Source organism: Erpetoichthys calabaricus, chromosome 8 (assembly GCF_900747795.2).
Source record: "Erpetoichthys calabaricus chromosome 8, fErpCal1.3, whole genome shotgun sequence".
NCBI lineage: Eukaryota > Metazoa > Chordata > Cladistia > Polypteriformes > Polypteridae > Erpetoichthys > Erpetoichthys calabaricus.
Genome location: NC_041401.2, coordinates 195,388,159 through 195,410,425, shown reverse-complemented (window position 1 = coordinate 195,410,425; position 22,267 = coordinate 195,388,159). Strand labels below are relative to the sequence as shown.

The 22,267-nt window shown below is 42.3% G+C and overlaps 2 protein-coding genes across 2 annotated transcripts in view; one reads left to right on the top strand and one right to left on the bottom strand.

Annotated features, from left to right (window-relative positions):
* Positions 1-5,996, bottom strand: part of gli2a (GLI family zinc finger 2a) — a 256,466-nt gene extending 250,470 nt beyond the window's left edge. Inside the window, exon 1 of the mRNA XM_028808058.2 lies at positions 4,823-5,996. The gene's annotated coding sequence lies outside the window, so the exon portion shown is untranslated. The remainder of the gene's footprint in view (positions 1-4,822) is intronic.
* Positions 1-22,267, top strand: part of clasp1a (cytoplasmic linker associated protein 1a) — a 991,009-nt gene that overhangs the window by 830,647 nt on the left and 138,095 nt on the right. The gene's annotated exons all lie outside the window — the stretch shown is intronic.

Below are 22,267 nucleotides of genomic sequence, written 5' to 3'. Positions count from 1 at the left end.
TAGCGCTTTTTCTCACTACTCTTACAGATAGATAGATAGATAGATAGATAGACATGAAAGGCACTATATTTCAGATAGATAGATAAACATGAAAGGCACTATATTACAGATAGATAGATAGATAGACATGAAAGGCACTATATAATAGATCTATTATATAATGCCTTTCACATCATATTATACTATATAGTGCCTTTCATGTCTATCTATCTATCTATCTATCTGTAATATAGTGCCTTTCATGTCTATCTATCTATCTATCTATCTATCTATCTATCTATCTATCTATCTATCTATCTATCTATCTATCTAAAGACAGAAGGGACCACTAAAATAAAAGAAATGAATTTCAGAGTGAGGGTCCTGTGACCCTCCAGCACTTCGTTTGGCACACCTGACACTGCTTTGGACCGCAGGGCTGCGCTTCTTCCCTCTTTCTGGGTGTTTCTGGCAGCTTCTGTGGCTTGATTGCTGTGGCTACAGGACAGAGCTAAACTATAAAGACAAGCTGTTATTGTAAGGCCTTTTTCAACCCAAAATAACTGTGTGGTCGCACTGGGGATGGTTGGTTGTGCTGGGGGGGGTTGCGGATGTCTTTCATTGACAGTCAATGTCAAACAGCTTAACTGGAACTAAGACTGGATCCCATAAGGTACAAACTTTTCGAGCGCCTCAGTGGGGAGGTTTATTCTGTTTTAATATTCACTTCCTAAAGAGAAGCCCAAGAACAAGCAGGCTTCATTGCAGCTCTGCACTTTCTGTCACTTTCTCTCTCTCTCTCACACACACACACACACACACACACACACACACACCGTCTCTCCCTAAGGTCCCTTTTCCTACTTTTGGTTCATTAAATTTTCCACAGATTTCCAGAGAAGAAAACCCAATCAATAAACCCTGACAAAAAAAGGAACGTGTGAAAAATGTCAGAGAAAGAAGGGCAGGAAGATGAAAGTGAGATCCCGGTCATGGATTCCAGCCTGATGACCAGAGCTTTGGGCTGCTGAATAATTTGAATAGGCCATCATTTCTTTACATCTTTTCAGCCTCTTCTGCCTGACTGCTGGAACTCTTCATCCAGCACAATAGTAAATGCACTAAAACTTTTTTTTCTTATGCTAATGTCTCAGATCAGGCACTTGCATAAAAAAACACTTCCCACTAACTCATTTTCTCTAGCACTCACTTCAGCCATATAACTTAACAGCCGCATTACCGACGGAAGGAAGGAAAGAAAGAAAGAAAAAAATAGAAAAGAAAGAAAGAAAAAGAAACCACACACTCAAACAAACACTGTCCTACATGTTACTACCAATTCCAGAATTCCCTGTGACTTAGACAGCTTTAGAATGCTTGCCCTATGGATACCTTGTTTAAGAGTTCTTGTGTTTGTATCTGTCATTCTGTCTCTTTATTATATAGTGCCTTTCCTGTATATCTGTTATACAGTACCCCATCTATCTAGCTATTTATTTATCTCATAGTGCATTTCATACCTGTCAATCTATCATATAGTGCCTTTCATATCTGTCTATCAGCCAATCATACAGTGCAATTCGTGTGTATTTATCTGTCTCTCTATATTAATATTATGTACAGTGTTTTGCATTTTTAATGATGTGTATTATTTGTAGATTTTTTTAGTATATAGTTTAGTATTGTCTGCATCATCTTTTCTATCTGTATTTTATATTATGTAGCTTCTTTTAATCCACCATGTTCTATAGTGTACTTTGTCTATTATGGTATTGCCTTTATGTATCTATCTGCACTTACAGCTTTATTATCTATTTATCTATAATATAGTCCCTTTCCTATTTATCTTCCTATTAGATAAGACACTGTCTCTCTATCTTAGAGTGACTTTCTATCCATCTATCTATATATTATGTAGTGCCTTTCATATATTTCTATTGATATATATTTTATATAGTGCCTTTCATATTTACCTATCTAACATATTGCATTTCATACCCATTTATCTACTATGTAGTGCCATTCATATCTATTTATCACACATTGTATTGCATATCAATTTATCTCTATATTATGATTATTGCTTTTCTTTTCATAATGTTTTCATCCATCCATCCTATTATCCAACCCGCTATATCCGAACCACAGGGTCACGGGGGTCTGCTGGAGCCAACACAGGGCACAAAGGCAGGAAACAAACCCTGGGCAGGGCGCCAGCCCACCGCAGGGCAATTTATAATGTTTTGTTTAATTTATAGATTCTTTAGAATATAACTGGTATTGTGTGCATCGCCTGTGCTGTTTGTATTTCATAAAGTTCTTATATTATATTTTGCTTCTTTATTATCCACCATGCTGTGTAGTCAGTTGTCTGTTACTGTATTGTGTTTATATTTTAAATCTGACCAGGGTTCACTTTGCATGTTCTCCCCGTGTCTGCGTGGGTTTCCTCCCACAGTCCAAAGACATGCAGGTGAGGTGCATTGGCGATCCTAAATTGTCTGTAGTGTGTGCTTGGTGTGGTGTGTGTGTGTGTGCCCTGCAGTGGGCTGGCACCCTGCCCAGGGTTTGTTCCTGCCTTGTGCCCTGTGTTGGCTGGGATTGGCTCCAGTGGACCCCCGTGGCCCTGTAGTTGGGATATAGCGAGTAGGACAATGACTGACTGACTGATCTTATATCTGTGGAACACAGTGGCTTTAATATCTATCTGCTTTATATAATGCCTTTCACATTTGTTTGTCTATCTGTATGTTTTATATAGTACCGTTCACATTATATAGTGCCTTTCATATCTATCTGTCTAGCTTTATATAATGCCCTTCATATAACTTTCTTTTTAGAGCCTTTCATAGTTCTCTGTGCAATATAGTAACTTTTCTACTTATCTGTCTTGCACGTTTTAATATTTCTCTTTTCAAATTCCTTTTACATCAGTGTTTTAATTATTTTTCTCCTTCTTTCTCTCATGTCATATCTTATGTTGTTTATTTGTGGTAAATTATTTTACTGCTTGACGTTTTCAAAATACACTTTGAGATGGATGGTATTGTACTATTTCGCTATTGGAGAAATCATCTACATTAAGTAAATGCGGAACGAATTTTTACACACTACATTTTTAGAAAATAATAATAATAGCAATAATCTCACCTCATCTAATCAATTATTATAATAATAACTGAGACACAACGATGCTGAACATAACAAGAGAGTTCAAGAGGGATGGATGGTCGGACGGACTGATACTGACTGCCCGTTCCCCGCCGTTAATTGCGTTTCGGTCTCTCCGCGTCCCTTTATGTCCTTCAGGTGCGACTGCCCTTCGTCTTCGGTGTCACTAGTTTTGCTTTGCTTGAACCCTCCGTATCTGACGGCTTTTCAACTCTTCGACATCGACTCGGACTCGAGCCTCGGAAGAAGCGCCTTTTTTTGGCTACCCGGCCTGCCTTGTCTGCCTGCCCCGTTGAGTGTTTGTGTATTCTTCACTTGTAAATTCAAACTCCAATTACCGCCGCTTGTAAAGCGCACTAACTTTTCTGCAATTAGCACATTAACTGGCTGACCTCGGAGATTTGGTCGGCAGCTTACGCCGGATTCTAACTTTGCCAGGCAGATACACAAAGTTTACTTTTATCCGTTCTCCCTAAAGGGGTCCTGATAATCTACGGATATCAATTACCAAGCCTGTTGTTAAGAGAGATTTGAATTCCGTTATCAGCGAAATACCAAGAGACGTTCAGTTTGAAAAGGCTGGTTAACTGAACTCCACAGAAAGAAAAGGCAAAGCGCCGCGGGGCGAGCGAACGGGCGAGGGAGCGAACGTGAATGAAGAAGTTGTTGTTGAGGTGACGGAAGCGCAGCGCGCCTCACGGACGCTCTTTTTGTGTATTTTTTTTTTTTTTTTTTTTTGACGCTTATTTATTTACTTACAGTTTACATTCTCATCCATCGCCAGTCAGTTTGACTTCGAAAGGCGTCCCTGCCTCTCTGTTCCAAATATAAGAAACGAAACCGAATTCAATTAAACGTTTGAGACCTCACGATGCTAACCCGAGCTGACCATTTGCACACAATTCCTAAAGTCGGGCAAATAATTCAAATAAATCAATCCACAAAGCTGTTCGCGTTGGTTAATAAACTGTTAGTGTAAATGGGGTGACGTCTAATTGACATCCTCGTACAAAACGCAAACTTTTTTTTTGAATCGCGGAGCGCGCTGCCTGCATCGCATTCACAAAAGTGTGCAAATCACTGAATGGGGCAAAAAAAGCTGGAAATGGCGCACTCCGGTTATTAGCTTTCTTTCTTTCTTTCTTTCTTTCTTTCTTTCTTTCTTTCTTTCTTTCTTTCTTTCTTTCTTTCTTTCTTAGCTGTTTCGTTTGTTAGTTATGTTTTAATTCAGTCCACGCTTTTATAAGTGGACAGTCAACTTATTTTTTTTCCTTGTACCAGTCCCTTTCGGATCAGGTTGCCAGACTAAATTTTTGACATTCCTGTGCTTTAAAAAGTTGAAAGGGCACATTTAAACGTGTAAAATCAATCCCATCCTATCCGTACACATGCAGGCAGCTGCGCTGTGCAGAGGACATGATAAAAATGTTACATTCTGGATGGCAGGAAGGCTTTATAAGGTGATGCATAACTGCAAAATTACAGAAACACGTGAACAAACAAATATGACGGGGGAAAAAAAAGCAGAAAAGTGAAAACAAAACTTCACGAAAGTAGAGAAGCGAGACATCACCGACCGGAGTCGCAATAATGCAGCACCGATGGGGACCCCGCGATGCAACGATTGAGACCACCTCGGTTTATACTCGGACAGAAACAAATATAACTTTACCTGCTTCGAAGAACAGCGTGGGACTCTGCTCCAGAAAATTCAGCGCCTGATGAAAACGAGAAGATCTGCGTATTCGGATCCAAAAGGGAATCACAGCCTTCTTAAAAGAAACAAAAAAAAAACGCTAGCAAAGACTTTGATGGCCTGCAAGTCAGATTTGTAACTTCATGTCCCGTTTGATGCGTTCAGAAGATCCAGTATAAAAACATATTCAAAAGAAAGAAGAAGAAAAAAAAAACAAGAGGAACTCGGATCAAAGGAAAACTAGCGGGCTTATCGTCGATGTAATCGTCTTCGTCTCGAGGAATTTCACTCGTGAACTTTCATCGGCCGTTGAGTTTCCCCGGTCCATCATTGCCCATTTCGGAAAGTTTTCCAGGCTTTTTGCAAGTCTTCAGAGGGGGCGCAGGCGGCGAAGGAAGGCTTTAAACTTTTGTGTGTGTGTGTGTGAGTGTGGGGGGCTGAGTCTAAGATTTCCAAGTACAGAAATCGACAGCCTGATCTGTTTTCAATCTGATCCCCCTTCTCTCTCTCCGTCTCTCTCTCTCTCTCTCTCTCTTACTTCTTCTCTGCGCTTCCCTGGTGAGTTCAACCATTTGCTGCACCAGATGGGCTGGGCTTGTCGAAATCCAGCAGCGAAACCGAGGAGGAGGAAGGGGTGGTGGTGGTGGTGGAGGGAAGAGGAGCGAGGGGGGTGGGGTGGATTTGGACAGAGGGGGTCCGCCTAAACTTTACTTTATCGCCTTTTCACACCGCGGCGTCCGGGCTGGACGTCCACGAGAGCCTCTCACTTTAAACCCTGGGGGCGAAACGTGCGCCGCGGTGAAGGAGGGCTGCGCTTTCGGCAACGTGCGGCGGCGGAGGGCGTCCGGTTTTTTTCTTTTGTCTTTTCTTTAAATGTGTGAGCTTCAGAAGATAACCGATTAGCGATGCGAAGTGCCCTGTGGGTTTAGGATGCCTCCTGGAAGGTTGGGATATCGCAGAAAAGCGGCATCAACTCTTTTAGAGGGCTTTTCCTATCCACGGGTCTCTCGATTTATCCATTTCATTGTGCCTTTCCTTGCAATTATAAAGCGCATTCCCGGTCTATCTGATACATCGCACCTTCTATCTATCTATCTATCTATCTATCTGTCTATCTATCTATCTATCTATCTATCTATCTATCTATCTATCTATCTATCTATCTATCTATTATATAGTGCCTTTCAAATCTATCTATCTATCTATCTATCTATCTATTATATAGTGCCTTTCAAATCTATCTATCTATCTATCTATCTATCTATCTATCTATCTATCTATCTATCTATCTATCTATCTATGTGCCTTCCTTGTCTGTCTCTTATAGAGCAGTGTCATTCTCACTATTACATGATGGCTTTTCTATGTATCAGACAGATAAAATTGCTATTTATGCACAGTATCTATCTATTAAATAACGCCTTTTCTATCTACTAGTGCTTTCCCCATAGCACATTTTATCTACCAATCGATTCAATTGTGCCCTTTATAACTTTTATATTGTCTTATCGATTATATAGCGGATTTTGTTTGTCTATTACATGGTGCCTTTTCTATGATACAGTGAGCTTTCTTTCTATTTATTATATAGCCATTCATCCATCCAACTATCTATTACATGGTTGCCTTGTCTATTATATAGTGTCCTTCCTGTGTATCTATTATATAGCACCTTTATCTATGTATCTATTATATGGTGCCATCTATTTTATAGTGCCTTTCTTGTCTGTCCATTAAATAGCACTTTTCTTCCATCTATGATTGTATCTGTCTATTACGTGGTGCCTTTTTATCCTATCCAGTGTCTTTCCTGTCGATTATATACTTCGTTCTAACTACCTCAATTAATCAATCAGTTTTATTGTCATATATACAGAGTGCAGTGGACAAGTGTAATGAAATTCTTATTTGAGTGCTACCTCGCAAAGCACAACCATCGACTAACAACTAATGGTACAATTAACAGTGCAGTAGTGCAACAATACAGAAAATTAAACACTACAAAGCACAAAATACTGTGCAAAAGCCAAAAAGCATAATGTACAGCCAGGGGTAATGAAGATGAGGTAGGAGAGGGCAGTAGAATAAGTGGCGAGCGTTAAATGAGGAATTAAGCGATAAGGTAATAGTTCTGATGTTCAATAATAATAATAATAATAGAGCGTTTTATCTGTCTATCTATTACATGGTGCATTTTCTATTATATAGTGCCTTCCCTGTCTGTATATCACCTTTTATCTCTCTGACTTGCTGTTACAGGGTGCCTTTTCTGTCCATTACTGTTCAATGCCTTTCCTTTCATGGCACATTCTGTCTGTCTGTCGTATGATGTCTGCTCTGAGCCACTTCCTCTGATCTTCTGTGTGACATTTGCTTACGAGGAGACAGCTGGGTATTTCAAAGTTCTTCCCTCACTATGTGACACTCTCACTCCTTCACACACCTGCACCAGAGGACTGCGTGTTCCTAAATTCTTTTCGCAAGCTGCGGGCACAGAAGCTCCGATCTTGCCAAGCTGACACATTTCAAAAACGCGGTCGCTCGCGTCGACTTTGGGTGTCAGGAGAGCGGTGGACGGCGTGAAGAGCTCCAGCTTTGTGCGCTTCTACGCCACCGAATGACTTGATTTTTTTCTTTCGTAAGCGCTTAATTTATTTCACTTATGGACCTTCATTCTTCACGGTTTGAGGCGGGCTTTATTATTTACAAAAGTCGCCTCAAAATTCCCGGCGTCGGAGTTTGTGAGCAGAAACGCAAGAACCACGAAACGGAGCGAATCGCCTATGCCTTCGGTCCAGGGCATATTTATTTATTTTTGATTTAGCAAATTTATATACAGTAGTTAAATTAAAGATATAAAAGCTTGATAACTTAGCGTTACTTTATTACAGTTAATGTAATTGAAAGGTTTCATTTAAAAGCCCAATTGCATTTCTGTTTTGTTAGTGTCGTTCTGTGCGCTTTAAACATTCGCTTTGATAGACGACTGACCGCGTGCGCGACTCTCTGCGCTCATGTCGCGCATTTTACAAAAAGAGAAACATAAAAAATACAAATTAAAAAATAATAAAAACAACCGAATCACTCTGAATGTATGCGTATTACGAAAGACAGAGATAAGCGCAACGCGTTTTTAACTAATGCATGCGCTTTTCTTTCTTTCATTTGCAGTTTGCTATAATTTGCCTGGGCAAAATTATTGAGTTGCTGGAAAAATGATATTAAGTTATTGAAATATACAGAAATGTGCGGTCTGCATTATAAATTACATAAATACATATAGTTCACATTATGCTTACATAATATATTGAAAACTTAGATGGAAAAGAACGGTATCTTAGAATAGACAAATAGATGTGAAAGGCACTATATGATAAATAGACAAGTAGGAAAGACTTTATAAGATACAGAGAAATGTGAATGGCACTATAAAAATAAATAGATGATTAGGCCGAACACCATATACGCTGTATATACATCGTGTAGGAAAAGATAGGAAATACACAGTATAATAAAGATAAATATGAAAGGCACTATAAAAATAAATATGCCGAACAATATATATGCTATATATAAAGCTTATTCATAGATGTAAAAATCAGTGTATGCTATTCATTGATATAAAAGCAAATATAATGAAAAATAAATAGCTATGTTGATAGACAGTGCACATATGAATGGCGCAATAAAAAATAAAGGCACTTTATGAGCCATAGAAATATGAATGACACCAAAAATTAACCGACTGTTAAATATGTACAATTTAAAAGTTATATGCTGTATAGATTAAACTCATAGATGGGTGGATTTAAAAATCCATTGCCATCATTGATACATTTAAAATGACAGATATGGTAGGCACTGTACGTATGAATGGCCCAATAGGTAGACAAAGGCGCTATATAACAGAGAAGTATGAATGCCATTTGAAAAATTAACTGATAAATATTCCGGGCACTAAATACGTTATAATCATGGTGGATATAAAAAATAGAATATGTTATTGATAGATTTAAAAGTCAATGACAAGTAGGTCGGTACGCTCTTATTGGTTATTTACTGGCACTTTACTGGGATATTCCTCCTTGAACTTTTGCTTGTCAAAGAACCATTTCATTCTTGGAAAGGGGTCTTTGCATGTGAAATTGGTTCTTTGTGGAGTACTAGGAATATTTAATGTCTAGTAGGCCATCTGTATAACGGAGCATGAAACCTTGGACGTAGCTTGTGTGGTTCTGAGGAGCACGAAGCCTTCAAAATGACAATCCCACTGGCATTTCGCAAATCTGCTGTCCTCTATTTATGGAGCCTACAGGTCTAAATACAGGAAAGTTCTTTCTGGATCCTTCCTGAATGTTAAGTTTGTGAACCAAAAATGTTTCCCAGTGGCATCGCCCTGAAGAAGCAGTTTGGCACCTTGACTTCAAGGCGTGTACGTTGATCGGTAAAGGCACTATATGGCATCGAGGAATATGTACGGTCCCCTATAAATAAATGGATAAATTTGCAGAGCACTAAAATCAGATAAATGGATATAAACATCAATGTATGTCACTGAAAGTCGTAAAAGGCAGTGTGTGTTAATGGCCAATAGCCAGGCATGTTGGTCGATGCTCCCCACATGAAGGGCGCTATATAAGAATGGAGGGAAATACGCAGTTCGATGAAAGGCGCTATATGACGCGTGGAATATTGGACATCTCAGTGAGAGACACGTTGCCACTTTTCAGATGGAGCTTCTGACACAAGATGAGCAGACCTGCTTTGTCTTAAACTACTGAGTTTGGCTCTCATTGTTTGGATTTGGCTTTCTTTTAGTCGGCCATCAGTAAACACCCTTCAGTCGTGCCCTACTCTACACAAGTTCACTATATTCCGCTCGTTTTTTCAAAAACAATTTTCTTAATTATTGTATATTTCTAGTCAGGGAGGCGCTCCACAAATTAAGACGCATTTTAAGCGAAGATTTTGGGAAGACTTTATTACGCATTTCTATACCCGAGTAAACAACAGCGGCTAAGCGACTCCTACCTTTATACTAACTTTGCGCTCGCCTATCTATTTGTTTGTTTTAATTTCTCGTTTTATGTTCATCCTTGTGCCTCGAGCTCTTCCGCTTTGACCCCTTTGACGTGTGAATTTCCCACCACGATGACTGGCCGTGTAGAAGTCTGGTAAAACAGCTAACGGCTCTTAAGTTTACAAAAGTGATGTCGTATTCGAGTCAAAATCGGAAAAGACACGGAGGGCGTTTGTTAAAGTCAGCACGCGTCGTAACAGCCATCGCATTTGCCGAACTTGTCAGCTTCGTTACACTTGATGGCTAGTTTGGATTTCAAGCATTCATCTGTTAATTTGGTAAGAAATTGCAAATATTATAATAATTTATACATGAAAATGAATAGTAACATCACGATGACAGAACAGAACGCGTACAGTGTCCAATGAAGATGAACGGATTCACTGAAGATAAAACCCGCAGACCGTGAAAGAAACAACGGGCGAACAGCCTCAGGATTAGCGTAGTAAATGTAAAGAGAAGAGGACAGCGCCACCCAGCGGCGGGGCCGGAAATCGAATGGCAGCCCCCGTGAAAGGTAAGCAGCGGCTGATGAGTGCTCTTTCAAAAAGCATCTTGCAAGTGAAAAAATAAATGAACAAATCTATCGATTTTATATTTTTGTAGTTGTCATGGCATGATCTACAAAATTGTCAAGTTACGTATTTCATCCATTCTTTCATTTTCCAAACCCGCTCTTCCTAAGCAGGGTTGTGGGGAATCTGCGTGGGGCCCATCCAGTAAGTAGCAGGAGCAAAAATCTTCATTTTTTTTCCCAGAAGCTTTGCAAACGAAAGGATTTTATGATCCTGAATGTGTCCTTCCTTCTTCGGAAAATGCAAAATAACCCGTGCTAAGTTAGTTATTATCGTGTTAAAGTAACCAAAGTGTATAAGTAAGAATCGAAACATTTTTACAGTTAGTGTTATTTTAACACTGGTGATTTCGGTAAAATACTAACACTATATATATACTTTACTATACTATACTATATATATATATAACTTTATACCGACACTAATTTTTACAAAAACAATTACAACTTACAACAAGACATTGTCAAAGCGGCCTTGGAGTTCGGAGCGCAACTCAGGGTAGTCGCGGACGGCGTGCCAGTCCATCACAGGGGCCACATGGGGACACCATCGAGTCACCAATTAACTTAACCTTCTTGACATTAAGTATGTAGGGCGAAACACAGACAGCCACGGGGTGAGCGTGCAAGTTACACACAGGCACTGAATGAGCGGATTTGAACCCAAGACGCTGGAGTGCTGCGGCACAAATCGCTGCGCCATCGTGACAAGTATAAGGAGACCAGGGTTCGCTTCCCGGGACGTGGGATGTCATCCTACTTACTGACCCGAAGGTGTTTCCTCCGAGACATGCAGGTTAGGTGAACTGGCGACACTAAACTGGCCCTAATGTCTGTCTGGTGTGTGCGTGTGTATTTGCTATGTCCGGGGTTTGTTTCTGCCTTGTGCCCTATACTTGGTGGGATTGGCTCCAGCACACCCCGTGACCCTGGTCTGGATTAAGCGATTTAGTAAATGACATGACTTTAATCAGACCTTTATAAAAGCAGTTTTCCAAATTGCATAAATGAAATGAGCATAGAAAGTCGTGATTTTTTTTTAATATCACTAATGATGTGATGGAGTGGCGCCCTGTCCTTGCGCCCGATGCTTGCTCAGAAGACACCAACATCCACGCCACCCTGCTCAGGATAAGCGGGTCGGTGGATGAATAGATAGATCATCATAATTAAGTTGAACGTATATTTCGACATTTTAAAAGGATAAATAACAAATAATTGTAAACGTCATTATACTTTTATCCACGGGGTCCATATTAAGTTTACGTTTTTCTTTTGATTCCATTCCCCTTATACTGAAATGATACACTTCTTACTGAGCCTGAGTAAAGATGCCACTGGCAGAGAGGGTCACCCAGGGGCGCCCTTTCATTTTAGTAAATGGCTGGATGATATAATCAGATGAATTATCTATACGCAACTAAACGTGTCTTGTTTCTGATTTCCTCCTCTTCTTCTTCTTCTACCGTAATCTGGCGCTCAGTCTATTTATTTAAACGAGTTGGGTCCCGACTGCAGCTTAATCCTGCCATCTAGTGGTGATCAAAAGAACTCCTGCCAGACGCGCGTTTCATTGTGGGACTTTTGCTGATTCTCCTTTTTACTTTCTCTTATACGAAGTATGGTGAAAGTATTGCAATCGTCCAAATATTCGATTCATCAAAATCTCGACATTTTAGACCTCCCTGGGTCCGAAAATACCATTTTTGGAATTATGCTGGGCGGCACAGTGATAGGAGACCTGGGAGACCTGCCTCGCAGTTAGGAGACCTGTGGTTCGCTTCCCGGGTCTTCCCTGCGTGGAGTTTGCATGTCCTCCCCGTGTCTGCGTGGGTTTCCTCCCACAGTCCAAAGACATGCTGGTTAGGTGGATTGGCGATTCTAAATTGGCCTTGGTGTGTGCTTGGTGTGTGGGTGTGTTTGTGTGTGTCCTGCCTTGTGCCCTGTGTTGGCTAGGATTGGCTAAAGCAGACCCCCGTGACCCTGTGTTCGGATTCAGCGGGTTGGAAAATGGATGGATGAATGGATATATATACAGTATATATCTATATATATATATATATATAGAGAGAGAGAGAGAGAGATTTGTATGTATATATATATATATATATATATATATATATATATATATATACAGTATACTGCGGTGGGTTGGCGCCCTGCCTGGGATTGGTTCCTGCCTTGTGCCCTGTGTTGGCTGGGATTGGCTCCAGCAGACCCCGTGACCCTGTGTTCGGATTCAGCGGGTTGGATAATGGATGGATGGATGGATATGTTGCAGCCTTTTGCTAAAATCATTTCAGTTCATTTTCCTTCATCAATTAGCACTCATTACCCCAGAATGACAAAGCAATAATAGAATTTTAGGAATTTTTGCAAATTTTTTAATAAATAAAAAACTGAAACAAACCCACTCTATCCTAACACAGGGTCACGGGGTCTGCTGGAGCCAATCCCAGCCAGCACAGGGAGCAAGGCAGGAACAAATCACTGGGCAGAGCACCAGCCCACTGCAGATAATGATAATAATAATAATTATTATTATTAGTATTTTTGGGTTTGACGTGCCAAGTTTCACACACACACACACACACACAGAGATTTGTGGACTTTCTCTCCTTGTTCTTTTCAGATCCTCTCAAGCTCTGCCAGGTTGGATGGAGTTCTTCAATGGACAGCTGTTTTCAGGTCTCTCCAGAGATGCTCGATTGGGTTCAAGTCCAGGCTGTGACTGGGCCACGCAGTGACATCTCCACAGTTGTCCCTACGCCACTCCGGTGTTGCCTTTGGCCCAGTCCGAGTTGCCATGCACTCCATTCATGACGTCTCTGGGCTTTGCTCCATTCAGCTTTTCCTCAGCCCTGACTTGTCCCCCAGTCCCTGATGCTGTCACCTGTAGAAGGTGTTGTACTGATGTTGAGCAGTGCCTGCTTTCCTCAAGATATTAGATGAACCTTATGGGGAAATTCAGAGATATGACGCTCATCTTGGATATCTCAGACCAGAGAATCTTGTTTCTCACTGTCTGAGAGTCATTCACGTCCATTTTTGCAAACTCCAAGCAGGCTTTTTATGTGTTGTGTCACCACTGTTCCATAAAGCCCAAAGTCGTGGAGTGTTGCGGTGGTTTTTCTTGAAATTTCTGCCATCTCCACACAGGTTCCCTAGAGCTCAGCCAGAGTGACCATTGAGCTCCTGGTCACCTCTCTTGGTCATATGGCCAGCTCTTGGACGAGTCACTGTTGTTCCAAACTTGTTCTGTTTAATAATTATGGAGGCCACTGTGCTCTTAAGACCTTTCCCCAGATCTGTACCTCAACACAATCCTGTCTCTGAGCTCTGCAGACATTCCCTTCAACCTTCTGGCTTTGCACTGTGGAACCTTCTATAGACAGGTGTGTGCCTTTCATAATCAGTTCAATCAACTGAATTTGACCACAGGTGGACTCCAAACAAGGTGCAATGATGACCAATAGAATGGGATGCACCTCAGCCAGATTCCAAATGTCTGTGTCAAGGTGAGATTTCAGTTTAATTTCTCAATACAACTGCAAAATATCCTAAAATCCTGCTGTAGCTTTGTCATTCTGACACATTGAGTGTTTCTTGATTTGGGAAAAAATAATTAATGTGATTTAGTTCTGGCACTGGAAATAAGGCGCTGGATGTGTTTATACTGTAGACACACCTCATGAAGGCCATACAGGCGTAGGTTCAAACCTTAACCTCAGTTTTGTCCTGTTCTTTTTTTTTTTTCCGCGTGAAGTGTTTATAAACGGGTCCACCGCAAAGAACCGACAGGAAGCTTTTACCGAATAACCTTGCAGCGTCCAGCGGCCATCAGCGGCTCGTAACAACTGGAACGGGACAGGAGGCGGGGCGCTTTCGAAGCGCGTCCACGTGTCAAGCCTGTCAGCAGTCAACTCCCGCGCTCCTTCTGCGCATGACAGCTAAGGTCACGGAGTTAAAGGTGCCATTGGACGTGGACATGACCGAATGAAAAACTCTCGGTGGATTTTATGGCCAATACACGGTCGTTTATTTGTTGTATCGTTGTTGTCGTTGAAGTGATCACCTCGCTGCCTCACCTCTGGTTGGCACTCATGCAGGGCACCACACGCGGAACTCGTGAAGGCAAACTTAGTTGTAATGCAGAAAAACTATTTTTAATAAAATATTTATCATCCAGTGTTAATAATGAATGTATTTACACAGTGTCATTTATGGGGTTTTTTGTTATGAGCTTCTCGTTTTCTTTTTTTAATGTCTTTATAAACAAAACATATGAATTTGAAATATTTTGATCAGTTTCGTTATTTATTTGGGCTTCAGGTATGTATTTATTTAGTTAGTTTATATTGTATTTTTCTTGACATTTATTTATTACTTTCTCCTGTTATTTTTCTTTATTTGTTTTTTTTCATAATTAAACAGATACTCATTCATGAACGAAAATACTTTATTTTTTTCTCATCTGTAGTTAAATGTCTATCTATTATATAATGCTTTTCATATCCATCCATCCATCCATTTTCCAACCCGCTGAATCCGAACACAGGGTCACGGGGGTCTGCTGGAGCCAATGCCAGCCAACACTGGGCACAAGGCAGGAACCAATCCCGGGCAGGGTGCCAACCCACCGCAGGACACACACCCACACACCAAGCACACACTAGGGCCAATTTAGAATCGCCAATCCACCTCACCTGCATGTCTTTGGACTGTGGAAGGAAACCCACGCAGACACGGGGAGAACATGCAAACTCCACGCAGGGAGGACCCGGGAAGCGAACCCAGACGGGTCTCCTAACTGCGAGGCAGCAGCGCTACCCACTGCGCCACCGTGCCGCCCTCCTTTTCATATCTATCATCTATATTAATTACAGTGCATCCAGAAAGTATTCCCAGCGCTTCATCACTTTTTGCACATTTTGTTATGTTACAGCCTTATTCCAAAATGGATTAAATTCATTTTTTTCCTCAGAATTCCACACACAACACCCCATAATGACAACGTGAAAAAAGTTTACTTGAGGTTTTTGCAAATTTATTAAAAATTAAAAAATTGAGAAATCCCATGTCCATAAGTACTCACAGCCTTTGCTCAATACTTTGTCGATGCCCCTTTGGCAGCAATTCCAGCCTCAAGTTTTGTTGAATATGATGCCACAAGCTTGGCACACCTATCCTTGGCCAGTTTGGCCCATTCCTCTTTGCAGCACCTCTCAAGCTCCATCAGGTTGGATGGGAAGCGTCGGTGCACAGCCATTTTAAGATCTCTCCAGAGATGTTCAATCAGATTCAAGTCTGGGCTCTGGCTGGGCCACTCAAGGACATTCACAGAGTTGTCCTGAAGCCACTCCTTTGATATCTTGGCTGTGTGCTTAGGGTCATTGTCCTGCTGAAAGATGAACCGTCGCCCCAGTCTGAGGTCAAGAGCGCTCTGGAGCAGGTTTTCATCCAGGATGTCTCTGTACATTGCTGCAGTCATCTTTCCCTTTATCCTGACTAGTCTCCCAGTCCATGCCACCACCATGCTTCATGCACCAGACCGCTGTAGCTCTGACAGAGTGACCGTTGGGTTCTTGGTCACCTCCCTGACTAAGGCCCTTCTCCCCCAATCGCTCAGTTTAGATGGCCGGCCAGCTCTAGGAAGAGTCCTGGTGGTTTTGAACTTCTTCCACTTACGGATGATGGAGGCCACTGTGCTCATTGGGACCTTCAAAGCAGCAGAAATTTTTCTGTAACCTTCCCCAGATTTGTGCCTCGAGACAATCCTGTCTCGGAGGTCTACAGACAATTCCTTTGACTTCATGCTTGGTTTGTGCTCTGACATGAACTGTCAGCTGTGGGACCTTCTATAGACAGGTGTGTGCCTTTTCAAATCAGGTCCAATCAACTGAATTTACTACAGGTGGACTCCAATGAAGCTGCAGAAACATCTCAAGGATGATCAGGGGAAACAGGAGGCACCTGAGCTCAATTTGGAGCTTCATGGCAAAGGCTGTGAATACTTATGGACATGGGATTTCTCAGTTTTTTTATTTTTAATAAATTTGCAAAAATCTCAAGTAAACTTTTTTCATGTTGTCATTATGGGGTGTTGTGTGTAGAATTCTGAGGAAAAAAATGAATTTAATCCATTTTGGAATAAGGCTGTAACATAACAAAATGTGGAAAAAGTGATGAAGTGCTGGGAATACTTTCTGGATGCACTGTAGATAGTAGTGCCCTTTGTACCTGTGAATCAAAACAAAACTATTCATTGTATAGCACCTGACTTATCTGTTTGTCTACAGTATTTAGTTTTTCTTTCTCCAATGTATGTAGCTTTTGATTTTTGCTTTTATTCCTTTGTATTCCTTTTAATTATAATAAACAGATATTGATTCGCTAACAAAAGGATTTTAATCTGTTTAGTTTCCATTTGTAGTTTATCTATCTATTATATACTGCCTTTCACTCTGTCTGTCTTTGGATGATATAGTAGTACCTTTCCTATTTATCTATTTATTCATGGGGTTTATAGTGCCTTTCACATCTATCTATCTATCTATCTATCTATCTATCTATCTATCTGTTAGATAGATGTGAAAGGCACTATATATCTGTTATATACTGTAGTGCCTTTCATATCTATAATTCGTCTTTACTATATAGTGCCTTTCGTATCTATAAATCAATCAATAAACCTATTAATCATATAACACCTGTCTTATCTGTTTATCCATCTCTCTAGCGTAATTTTATTTATTCATTTATATCATCTTTCTTAGTTTTAATGTATGCTTTTATTTGTTATAAAACAGATTTTTTTACATCTAATACGTCATTTGATTATTTGTTTCTTAGGTTATTTACAGTATTACATGTTGTTATTATTATTATTATTATTATTATTATTATTATTATTATTGGTAATTGGTTGCATTACTTATGAAATAGACTAGAGAAAGCTAAATGGAGAACAGTCGCCACCTGCTGTCCAGAAAACTAAAAGCACTTAGCCTCGCATTTATGCTGAAACACCGAACTGACGTCGAGCTGAGCTCAGTAAAGCTGGCAGATGAGATGGCCGTTCCGATAAACCTCGTAGCACATGAACGCAGCGTTAATATTAAGACAAAATGTAACATAAAAAACTGAGCACATCCAAGAAACGTCTCGCCAGCAGACCTCGCCAATGCAATGGCGCACTTCTCCATCAACCTGCAATACAAACGTCTTTGCGAAGCCCGCACGAGGAGGCGCCCCTTGGACCTGGGCTCACATTCCAGGCTGGTGTCCCCCTTGCACGTCCCCTCGCGTGTCTCTCGGACTTCTTTCCTCCTCACACGTTTTTGTGTCGCCTGCCTGCTCTTCGTCCCTTCCAGGGTTTGTTCCTGTCTGACGTCTTGCGCTGGGCTTTCATGATCAGAATTAAGTGTGCTTATGATGTAGATGGATGGATGCACAGAGTCTTTAAAGAACTTGTGACAGCCTGTTACAGAAGTGTTTATTCTCTGTTTCTTGAGCATTTTATTAATAGTTATATCAAGTTCCAGTATTCATTAAAGCACAGAAAGTGTAACCCTTAGCCTAAACCAGCGTTTCTCAACCTTTAAGTATTTGCAACCCGAGTTTTCATAACAGTTTTAATCGCGCCCCCCCTAACGTTTTTTTTGAAAGGAGCCCACTAATACCAATTTGTTCTTTTTAAATTAACGATATATCATAGATGCATATTTCATTATACCTACTTAATTAACTTTTATCGACATTTATCTCTATAACTCTATATTTATTTTTCTAGTATCAGAATGTAGTTTAAGTTAATTTGTTTTGGTTTCAATAGATGGATTTTTTGAACAGTGGACCAGCTCTACACCCTTAGCAGGGTCCTGGAGGGTGCATGGGAGTTTGCCCAACCAGTCTACATGTGTTTTGTGGACTTGGAAAAGGCGTTCGACCGTGTCCCTCGGGGAATCCTGTGGGGGGTACTCCGAGAGTATGGGGTACCGGCCCCCCTGATAAGGGCTGTTCAGTCCCTGTACGATCGGTGCCAGAGCTTGGTCCGCATTGCCGGCAGTAAGTCGAACCCGTTTCCAGTGAGAGTTGGACTCCACCAGGGCTGCCCTTTGTCACCGATTCTGTTCATAACTTTTATGGACAGAATTTCTAGGCGCAGCCAGGGCGTTGAGGGAGTCCGGCTTGGTGGACTCAGGATTGGGTCACTGCTTTTTGTAGATGATGTTGTCCTGTTTGCTTCATCAGGCCGTGATCTTCAGCTCTCTCTGGATCGGTTCGCAGCTGAGTGTGAAGCGGCTGAGATGGGAATCAGCACCTCCAAATCCGAGACCATGGTCCTCAGCTGGAAAAGGGTGGAGTGCCCTCTCAGGGTTGGGAGCGAGATCCTGCCTCAAGTGGAGGAGTTCAAGTATCTCGGGGTCTTGTTCACGAGTGAGGGAAGAATGGAGCGTGAGATCGACAGGCGGATCGGTGCGGCATCCGCAGTAATGCGGGCTCTGCATCGGTCTGTTGTGGTGAAAAAGGAGCTGAGCCGCAAGGCGAAGCTCTCAATTTACCAGTCGATCTATGTTCCTACCCTCACCTATGGTCATGAGCTATGGGTAGTGACCGAAAGAACGAGATCGCGAATACAAGCGGCTGAAATGAGTTTCCTCCGCAGGGTGTCTGGGCTTTCCCTTAAAGATAGGGTGAGAAGCTCAGTCATCCGGGAGGGGCTCAGAGTAGAGCCGCTGCTCCTTCGCATCGAGAGGAGTCAGATGAGGTGGCTCGGGCATCTGATCAGAATGCCTCCTGGACGCCTCCCTGGTGAGGTGTTCCGGGCACGTCCAACTGGGAGGAGGCCCCGGGGAAGACCCAGGACACACTGGAGGGACTATGTCTCCCGGCTGGCCTGGGAACGCCTCGGGATTCTCCCGGAAGAGCTAGAAGAAGTGGCCGGGGAGAGGGAAGTCTGGGCATCTCTGCTCAAGCTGCTGCCCCCGCGACCCGACCTCGGATAAGCGGAAGAGGATGGATGGATGGATGGATTTTTCATATTTTGGATTCTTGTTTTCTTTTTTTCACTTTTTCGCGCCCCCCTTTTTGTTACTTCGCGCCCCCCTAGGGGGGCCCGCCCCACAGATTGAGAACCACTGGCCTAAAGAGGCGTCGTCAAGATTTATGAAGACTCAGTATGGTGGTCTATTTTGGTGCCCAGGACCAATGACATACAGTTTATGTGTTTTTAACTCCATATTAAAGACGTGGCAGGGTGCTGTCATGTCATTTAAACGATCAACAAAGTGCCTCGGTAGTAAAGTAGTGGGAGAGGAATTGAACCCGGGGCCCTAAAGTGAGGTGGCAGTGGTGTTATTCCCAGTGTCACTTTACATGTACTGTATGTGTATGGACTGACTGACATGCTGTCAATCTTCCTTACAGAGAGTGGCTAAGGAGTCTGCTGCAGTCCATGGTGTTGTAGTAGGAGAAGGAAAAATGCGTGTCAAGTACGACCACTAGGAGGTAACCCAAACCACAATGAGAAGAAGGGTGAAGAGCAGAGGGCTGTGCCTCTAAAAAGGCCCGGTGTCCAGAGGTCTACCTGTAGAGCTGCACACTTAGGGCTCGTTTATACTTCACGCGCACACATCATGTCTGCCATGCGTTCATTTGACGTGTCCTCTAAGCTGGTCCTCAGAAATTAACGCGACGCGTGCGCGAGTTGCAGTACCAGCAGAAACTCGGGGTGCAGTGTGCTAAAAGTCGGAGCGTGACGTCAGAGTCTCTGTTCACTATCCACATGTGACAGAAAGCCTCTCTGCGTATCTTACGGGATCGATATGCGCGCTTCGATATTTGACGAATGGTTCGATGTGGTGAAGCAAAATGCCGACATACAGATGCATTCGTGGTGCTTTTATATTCAAGTATCGCACATTCCTGATCTTTTGTGCCGTCTGTTTTTCTTTTGCAATTTCACAGCAGCAACATAACGTAAAGCGCAGTATTTGAACCACAGAGACAAAAAAATTAAGGACACGGTGAAAACGTCTATTTTGTGCTTAAAGTGGACATTTCGGCTTTAATTTCGAAATGTCCACTTTAACCTCGTCGTTTACTTTATCATTAAAGCAGATCGTCGTAAAGGTCATCCACGTTTTTAATCGCTACGGCAAGCAGCAATAGATCGCCACAGAGAACACATTAAATATATGATATCCCAACTCTCTTTAAATTTAGAATCTTTAGATTTATACTTGATATCAATTTCATGATGAAATGTATTAAAGTGTGTATGTTACATTTTACAGATAAACTGTTAATTTCGTTTAAATAATGAATACTGTTAATAATTACACACAAGAGGGTGACACGGTGACGGAGCGGTGGCACTGCTGTCTCGCAGGGAGTCACATCCCTGGTATTTCCTGCCTGGAGTTTCCGAATTATTATTATTATTATTATTATTATTACATGTTTTCCTGCTGGGTTTCCACACTGTGCTCCGCTTTCCTTACAAAGATATGCAGATTTGGGGACGCCAGTGTACAGTATGTGAGTGCTTGTATTCACCTTGTATTCACTTGTATTCACCTTGCGATGAGCTGATGCCCCGTTCAGAGATTATTTCTGCTTTGTGCCCAATGCTTGCTGGAATGGACACATCCCTGGATTGACGGATTTAATCATTAAACATCCTTTTCAGAGATATTGCGCTAAGGTGTCATCGGAATTTAATGGGTGCTCCAGGCATTTCACAACACAGCGAAGTCGAAGCTGTCCTCACCGTGATGATATCTCGCACTGCCACCTGCTGGATTCCTCCAGATTTACGTAAAGTACGCACACGAGTATAAACAGTACAACGCTTGCGTAGCAGGAGCGTCCGCTGGCGCATGCGCGTCGCGTGAAGTATAAACCCGGCCAGTGGTGTGCACATCTACAGCATTTGGACCTCGTGATCCTTCCCCTCAGTGAGCGTTTGACGGGTTTCTCCTCCAGCGCTTAAGGACGTTAGCGAGTGAAGCTAGAAACTCAGGTGTGGTTGGGTACAAAATGGACTCAAGCACAGGGTTGGGGTTGGGGGGGGGGGGGGGCACCTTATCAGATTTAGCTGATTTAGTTTGAAGTGGCGTACACTTCCTGTACACTGGTACTATGAGTGCTGTGTTGAGTGGAGGCAGACCCTCAGGGTTTTTCCCAGTTGATTCTGGGGGTCGTCAGTGGTGTGTTCTGCTCCTCAATGTTTGCATGGACTGGGTGTTGGGCAGGGTCGTGGGGTCCAGCAGCTGTGGGGCATCAGTTGGTGAAGAGAGATTCACAGATCTTGACATTGGTGACGATGCTGTGATCTTCATGGAGTCAATGGAGGCTCTGATCAATGGTGCACGAGAGACTAAGTGAGGGGTCCGAGTGTCTGGACTTGTGAGGGCCCTGATGAAAACCAACATCCAGGCCTTTAATGACCTCTTGGGCATGGCCATCAGCAGAGAGAGTGTCGACCTCATCATCGAGAGGTTTACTTACCTTGGCAGTGACATTCGTGTGACTCTCCTTATGAAGTCAATAGACGGATTGGGAGAGCATGGGGGGGTCATGAGGTCACTGGAGAGGGGTGTGTGGCGCTCCCGATATCAACAAAAGGACGAAGGTCCAAGTCTTTAGAGTCCTGGTGCTTCCTGTTTGTGAGACATGGACGCCATCCAGTGACCGGAGATGTAAGACTGGACTCCTGTGTCTCTCCGGAGAATCCTTGGGTATCGCTGGTTTGACTTTGTGT